A 5834-nucleotide genomic window follows, 5' to 3' on the forward strand; every position below is an offset into this window, starting at 1 on the left:
ACATGGGCCAACCATTGGCAGTATCTCCTACCAAACTCAAGCTAGAAGAACAGCAAGGTGGCCACTTGACCACCTCTACATGTGGACACAGGGAGTCCCAGAGCAGGCAAGATACTGGCTCCCAGTCACCCGGAGTCATTGTCTCAACTACTGGAGCCAAACTGAGGCCTCCTTCCTCTAAGATGGGGTTCTTTCTACCGCATTGCCTGGCCATCCCCAGATGGACCCTCTCCGTGCGGGAAGGGCACTGTCCTCTTGACCACACTCTACCACCTGTCCCTCTGCCCCTGCCTACAGCTGCTTTCCACGCTCCCCAAGCTCCAGGGTATGAAACCAGCTCTTTCAGACATACATTGCCCCTCATTCCTGGAGCTGGGAGAGGCCCAAGGCTTTGAGCAGAGGCATGGAGAGTGGATGCCCTTCGAGGACCCTCCATCTGGTGGTAGCCATCACACACAGCCCCCAGTGACAGATCCAACCTGTGCACAGCCCACGTCTCCTCTCCGTCTTCTGACAAGCCAGGAGCAGGGAGGTGGTTATATTTTTAGCCCTCACCCGAGGATATTTTTCAATTGATTTTTTTTGAGAGAATGGAAGGGAGAGGGAGAGAGAGAAAAGCCGATGTGAAAGTGATACATCAATTGGTTGCCTCCCACACCTGCCCTCACCAGGGCCGGGGATCAAGCCTGTAACAGAGGTACGTGCCCTTGACGGGAATCAAACCCGGGACCCTCAGTCCATGGGCCCATGCTCTATCCAGGGAGCCAAACTGCCTAGGGCAGGGAGGGTGGTTATCTTCATGAGAAGGGGCTCAGTGGAAGGAATGCCCTCCCCAAGTTCACACAGCTGGCACAGCTGGTACCCGTAGGTACTAGAGTCTGTTTTCTGATCCTGGTGGCTGTAGCAATTCAGTCCTTGTGGCTGCCAGCTCACCTGTGCTCACCTGTACACTGGCACCAGGAATGGGAAGGAAGGTGTGTTAGCCAGTGACTAGAGGCTTGTCTGTTCGACCATGGGCTCCTCAGCTCAGGACCAAGGTCAGATTCACTTTCATGGTCCCCCAGCCAGTGATTGGCAGTGGGACTAGGTGGATGGACTGATAGATGGCTGGTTGGTGGCTCATCACAAGGTGGATGTGACGGCAGCCTTCGGTATGCTGTAATAATATAGTAACTGAGATTGTGTCTTCATAATAAATTTTCATATTAATTCAAAGAATCTTCACAGTGACCCGAGGCCCAAGAAAATTCAACTAGTGACAGATAAGACCAGCTACATAATTTGTTGTGCAAAAGTAAAACCACCCTTATTGTAAAAAATATTAAGATGATGACAAGCAATGGAGGAGCCCATCTGAGGGAGAGGGTCCCTGTGTGCCTGCTGGGTGTCACGCCTGTGAAGCTGGGGCCCGGGAGACAGAGCTGGGACATGAACCTGGGCAGTCTGGCTCCAGAGCCTGAGTCCTTAAGTGGGAAGCTATCCTTTCTTCCCACACTGGGCATGGGTTCAAAATCCTTATCTGGGCATGTCCCTAATGTCAAGGCCAGAGGCACCCATGTGGCTGAGGGTGATTCTCTGCTGCCCTCGTGTGTTCAGCATCCATATAGCCACACCTGCTTCAGGGGTGGAGCCGGGACTGTAACCCCAGACCAAGTCTCCCAGCAAAGTGCCCAGATAGCAGTGATGCCTGTTAGGGCTAGGGCTGGGGTTAGAGTTAGGGCTAGGGTGAGGGCACGAAGTTAGGGTTAGGGCTAGTGCTAGGGTTAGGGCTAGGGTTATATTTAATGTTAGGGCTAGGGCTAGTGTTTCAGTTAGATTTGTGTGTTAGGGTCATGGGTCAGAGAGTAAAACTCATAGATCAGAGTTCAGAAGTCAAAGGTCAAATTTCAAGGTGAGTGTAAACATTAAAGGTATAAGGTCAGCGGTCATTGGTCAAAGGCTCAATGTCAAAGGGTCAGAAGTAAAAGGTTGGGGTAAAAGGTCACGGGTTGATGGAAATGGGTCAAAGGTCAGAGTTCAGAGGTCAGTGGTTAAGGTCAGAAGTAAAAGGGTAGGGTTAGGGTTATGGTTTAGTTTTTAGGTCTAGGGCTCCAGCTTGGGCTAGGGCTCAGGCTAGGTTGAGGGTTTGGGGTAGGGTTAGGGCTAGGTTTTCTGTTTGGTTTGTGTGGAGTCAAAGGTCAAGGGTTGGATGTCAGGGGTCAAAGATAAAGTGTCAGAAGTCTATGTAAATGGGTCGGGTGTCAGAGGTCAAAGGTCAAGTGCCCCAAATGTCAGAGGTCAAAGGTCAAGTATCAGGCCAAGTGGGCAAAAGGTTATTGTTTAAAGGTCAAGGGTCAGAAGACAAGAGCCAGTGGTCAGAGGTCAAAAGGACAAGAGCCAAATGTCAAAGGTCAGTTGTCAAGGGTCAAAGGTCAAAGGTTCATGAGAAATATTGGCCTGTAATTCTCTCTCTTTGTGGTGTCTTTATCTGGTTTTGGGATTAGGGTGATGCTGGCTTCATAGAAAGAGCTTGGAAGTGCTCCTTCCTCTTGAATTTTCCGGAATAGTCTGAGGAGGATAGGTTTTATTTCTTCTTTGAATGTTTGGTAAAACTCCCCTGTGAAGCCATCTGGTCCTGGGCTTTTGTTCGTTGGAAGATTTTTGATGACTGCTTCAATTCCTCCATAGTTATCGGCCTAATTCAGATTTTTTTATTCCTCCTGGTTGAGTTTTGGAAGGTTGTATTTTTTTAGGAATTTGTCCATTTCTTCTAGGTTGACCAGTTTGTCGGAGTAAAGTTGCTCATAGTATTTTTTTTATATGATTTTTTGTATTTCTGTGGGGTCTGTTGTTATTTCACCTCTTTCGTTTCTGATTATGTTTATTTGGGTCCTCTCTCTTTGCTTCTTGGTGAGTCTGGCTAGAGGTTCATCAATCTTGTTTATCCTTTCAAAGAACCAGCTCTTGGCTTCATTGATCTTTTGATTTTTTGTTTTTTGGTCTCTATGTCACTTATTTCCTTCCTCCTGCTCACTCTGGGCTTTTCTTGTTGCTCTCTTTCTAATTCTTCAAGTTGCCCAGCCTTGTTCAAAGGGAGGTTGGGGGCACCCCAGTCTCACAGCCAAGGATCCCCAGGACTGAGACCCAAGGAACATCAGTCAGCACCTTGGACGAGGCACACACACACCCAGCTGGCCTTTAATTAGCAAACACGTGGGCTTCTCCTCTGCTATGAATCACAGAGGCTTGTCTCTGACCAGCCCCCAACTGGTACAGAAGAGCCTCTGGTCATAGTGGCCCACCTTTCACCCAAATAACTTCTTACAGCCCTTGGAGCGAGAGACTGAAGGGGTTTAGATCTCTCCTCCTAGCTCTGAGATGGACACATTTATATTTAAATGGAAAGTGCAGACCAAGTGACACCAGGTTAGTTATCTAGTTTTGCTTTTTCCGTTTCTAGGGCTGAATTTTTCTTTTAAAAACATCGATTTTTCTCTCTCTTCCTCTCAAAATCAATTTTAAAAATCTTTTTTTAAAAGAAAAACTCAGCAATTCATAGCATTTTACACTCATGGCAGAAAGAATGCCACTAGCAGATCCATGGCACAGGAATATCCTTTATTATCTATACAGTTGTTTTTCCATGAAGAGAACAGCTTGTGAAATAAACCCACACCAGACATAGAAATCTGCATGACGTCGGAACAGTCCATGACACAGAGAGGGCACCACTGAGACTGTCCTTATTTACACGGAAGTGGAGAAACAGAGGGGCGAGGGCGGGCACCTCGAGAGCACGTTCAAGGGCACCCGTAGTTTGGTCACATCTCGATTGTGGCCGTAGCCACAGACCTGTGGATCCCAGGACTCACAAGGTCACGGCCACGGGTTTCCTTCGAAGTCCTCAAAACAAAAGGGTTGGATTTTATTTTTCAAATACCAAATGTTTCTGGCATCAGGCGAAGAAATACGGGAGAAAGTACTGAATGTCTAAAAAAAAAAAGCAAACAAAATTCTGGAGGCCAGATGTCTGACCTTTCTCTGCTCCATAGGTTATTAAGTCACCAGATCATCCTGGAAAGTTCTACCGTAAGCGACGGGCTTCCTTCGTTGTAAATTGAGCACAAGAACGTTGTTGGGGAGGCATGAAACTTTCTACACTGGATGGGACCTTTGATTATCTGATCCAAACCTGCTTTTATGGGCAAAGGACTTAAAATGCACCCCCTCTCCCAGGAACCCAGCTGGTCAGCTGCAACGCTCAATGCTGTGCCGTTTCCGCCGCCCCACACTCCCTCTCTGTTCTTCTCCATCCCAGGGCTTTCAAAGGAAATAAACAAATGAAATGAGCTCGAGGGGGCCTCTTGGCTAAGAAATGACTTCTTTGGTAAGAATGCTCCAGCCTCGCGTTACCAGGGCTGCAAAATGGATCCTCCCGCCCGGGCAGGAACCCCCTCTGAGAATTAAGGCAGCTTTGGGGACGTCTATCCAGCAGGATATCTGGCACGAGCAGGCCACTCCCGCCTCCTCGGCATCTGGAACGAAGGCCAGCTGACAGGTGGACGCCGAGTATCTGGACGTTGTGAGGAGATGCTACCGCGATGCTCTTCAACAGATATTGTACATTTCGTGGAAAATAATTCTTTAAACGTCTTGTAAAGTATCAAGTGTCACGTACAATAGACAGGAGCACCCTTATCCCGGGTAACCTCTGCTATCAACAAAAAGGGGGGGGGCGTGAAGAAGTCGAGCCTTATGAGAAAGCACATTACGCGGGGGTGGAGGATGAACCGAGGTCTCCCCACGCCTCCCCGAGAACTTCCAAGGGCTTCTGGGTGCCTCTGCTGCCCCACCCCAGGCTCAGGAGCCAGCTTCCGCAGCGAGGCAGCACCGTGGCGTGGGTTAAGCTAGCACCGCATCACCGATTCGCCTGGGGGACACGTCTGGAGGCAGAGGGGCCACAGGCAGGGGCGGCGGGAAAGCTGCAGGCGCTCTCCCTCCGGGCACCCTGTTCGGACACGCGGCTTCCCTGACCCTTCATCTCAGCCAAGCAGACTCCGCTCTCGCACCCACTGCCCCAGAGCTGCTCTTGTCACCAAATGAGAGCAGCCACGTCGTCCCTTCCTCCCCGGCCACCCGCTCGAGGGGAAGAAAGGGCATCGCTCTCCTCCCCCCTTCTCCCAACACCCTGTCCTTTGCTCAGAAACTCTCCTTGGCCCCTGACCGCATTTCTGTCCGCCTGTGAGGACAGCCCGGGGTGGGTGAGCCCCACGGGGCAGGGAATGTCCAAGGGCCCTGGGCTGAGGGGCAGGGCATCTGACTCGCGGGTCCGCCTTCGGAGCTGAGAATCTGAAACGCCGGGCCTCGGTTTTCTCACCTGGGAAATGGGGAGACAGAAGCCAGCCCTGCAGTCCTCGTGGGGCGAATGGGAGGCGATGTGGGTGAAAGTGTATTTGCAAAAATCACTGTAACAGCCAGGGAGCAATGGCCCTTCCTGGGGGGATTCGAAGTCACTCGTGGCCCCGTCAGTGACGGGCCACCCTGCTCTCGTCCCCCAGGCCTCCACCTACTGTCCACTCCGCTGGATGCTCCCAGCCTCCCCCCACCTCCCCCTGCCATTGGCTGCCTCTGACACTGAGCTGGAGTTTCTATATGGAAAGACCGAAAGTCTCCCGACTTCCCTCTTATCTCTAAAGCAGGGCCATGTCGTTTGGTCTGGCCCTGCCCACGCAACCCCAGGCAGGACTAAATCTGGGGACTTTCACTGCGACATCATGTTTAAGCTGGCAATGTTGCGTGGCCCACGGATGATGTAAATATCCAAATGGCCTCTGGCAGAAAAAGGCCCCCTCCCC

Source organism: Myotis daubentonii, chromosome 15 (assembly GCF_963259705.1).
Source record: "Myotis daubentonii chromosome 15, mMyoDau2.1, whole genome shotgun sequence".
Taxonomy (NCBI): domain Eukaryota; kingdom Metazoa; phylum Chordata; class Mammalia; order Chiroptera; family Vespertilionidae; genus Myotis; species Myotis daubentonii.